Below are 2,254 nucleotides of genomic sequence, written 5' to 3'. Positions count from 1 at the left end.
TGTTGTGATTGGTGTTCTGCTCCAGTTGGGTTTGGCTGGGCTGTTCCGAGGGTTCTGTTTTTTCTGTTTCACCTACATGTATCAGGGCTTTATGGTGATGGGAGCTTGGATTGCTCCTATGCAGGTGAGCCCGGAATGACAGCGCCCTCTTTAGAACTGTTAGGTGCAGAGGGAATCTGCCCAGCTCGGCCCGACAAGCACTGTTGGAGGTGCTCCGATGGACCTGGAGAAGGTGCTTGCAGAATTCCAGGTGGAATATTTCTGTTGGACTGGATTCCCACTTTGACCAGTCTGGGTAGGTGTGAGGACCCCAGACTTCGCTGCCATACAGGAGGATTGGGGCGATGATGGAGTCGAACATTTTTAGCCAGACCCTCACTGGTGGCTTTAGATGGTAGAGTTTCCTTCGGATGGCATAAAAGGTTTTTCAGGCCTTGTCTTTCAGGGTCTCTATGGCTTGTTTGAAGCTCCCTGACCGGTGAATCTCTAGGCCCAGGTAGGTATATTTGTCCGTTCCTGTGAGGTCGCAGTTGTTGAGGACGAATAATGGGTGTTGGTCTGATCTTCTCTTTCTCCTCTGGAACACCATGGTGTTGGTTTTCTTTAGGTTGACCGGTAGAACCCAGGTGGAGCTGAATTTCTCTAGGATTTTCAGGTTGTCCTGGAGGCCTTTCTCGGTTGGTGACAGCAGCAGCAGGTCATCTGCATACAGCAGGAATTTCACCTGAGCGTCGTGGAGGGTGAGTCCTGGTGCTGAGGAGGATTCCAGGGCGGTAGCCAGCTCGTTGATGTAGATGTTGAAGAGCGTTGGACTTAGTAACATAGTAACATAGTTAGTAAGGCCGAAAAAAGACATTTGTCCATCCAGTTCAGCCTATATTCCATCATAATAAATCCCCAGATCTACGTCCTTCTACAGAACCTAATAATTGTATGATACAATATTGTTCTGCTCCAGGAAGACATCCAGGCCTCTCTTGAACCCCTCGACTGAGTTCGCCATCATAGTAACATAGTTAGTAAGGCCGAAAAAAGACATTTGTCCATCCAGTAAAATTGAAACATGTGTACGAAAAACTGCCCAGGTTCCACTGAGATTTGAACTCAGATCGCTGGATTCAGAGTCCAGAGTGCTAACCATTACACCATGGAACCACACACAAAGGGAGTGACTGTTAGGGGTCGAGTTCCCGCTTCTGCACAGGGGGAATCTCGAGCCACCTCCGCTGCGGTCTCCCATTCTTGTCCAGCCGCAGTGGAGTCTGCTCAGCAAAGACGTCGGTCCCAGCGTCTTGCTCATTCTCACTCTGTTCTGAGAGTAAAAACTAGAGCAGGTTTGTTTGCAACTTCCCATGGTGGGATTAGAACCCAGGTCTCCCATGTTGCAAAGCACCAGTCCTTTCCACTGAGCCACTGTATTGCTCAAAAAGTTAACTTCCATTGCATGGAGTTGAACTCACAGCTCTCTGTTTATAAGCCTGCACACCTCACCACTGTGCTATTCTCAGTTAAAGGAATTCAGCGGTAGTATTGGAGAATGCGGGCATCGATCCCGCTACCTCTCGCATGCTAAGCGAGCGCTCTACCACTTGAGCTAATCCCCCAAACCTTAGGCTGCAGCCTTGTCTGACTCCGCGGCTCTGCTGGAAATAAGCCGTTCTTTTGCCGTTCACACTCACGCTGCATCGGTTCTCGGTGTAGGAGCTTTTGATGACATCGTAGGTCTTTCCTCCTATTCCACTCTCCAGCAGTTTCAGGAATAAGCCCGGGTGCCACACTGAATCAAAGGCCTTTTTAAAGTCCACAAAGCAGGTGTATATCTTCCCATTCTTTGTATTGTAGACGTGTCTCTGAATGAGGCTGTGCAGAGTATAGATGTGGTCAGTGGTGCGGTGGTTCGGCATGAACCCTGCTTGGCTCTTGCTGAGGACGTTGTGCTCGGTGAGGAAGGTGAGGATCCTCTTGTTCAGGATACTGCTGAACAGTTTTCTCAGGTTGCTGCTGACACATATGCCTCTGTAGTTGACTGGGTCATACCTGTCCCCACTCTTGTGGATGGGTGTGATGAGGCCTTGGTTCCAGGTACGAGGGAAGTAGCCGGCACTCAGCACAATATTGAAGAGTTTAACCATTGCAGCCTGTATTTCTGGTGGGCTGTACTTCAGCATTTCTGGTAGGATTCCATCCAGGCCACCGGCTTTTCTACATCTTATGGAGGAGAGTCTCTCGGTTACTTCCTGTAGTGTTATAGGTG

The 2,254-nt window shown here is 49.4% G+C and overlaps 1 non-coding gene across 1 annotated transcript; it reads right to left on the bottom strand.

Moving 5' to 3' along the window:
- Positions 1–1,083: 1,083 nt before the first annotated feature.
- Positions 1,084–1,155, bottom strand: TRNAQ-CUG (transfer RNA glutamine (anticodon CUG)). Its single transcript has one exon. It is a non-coding gene; the product is annotated as a tRNA-Gln (tRNA).
- Between the last annotated feature and the right edge of the window lie 1,099 nt (positions 1,156–2,254).

This window comes from Ranitomeya imitator, chromosome 5 (genome assembly GCF_032444005.1).
Source record: "Ranitomeya imitator isolate aRanImi1 chromosome 5, aRanImi1.pri, whole genome shotgun sequence".
Lineage (NCBI taxonomy): Eukaryota > Metazoa > Chordata > Amphibia > Anura > Dendrobatidae > Ranitomeya > Ranitomeya imitator.
This window is presented reverse-complemented; position numbering and strand designations above follow the sequence as displayed.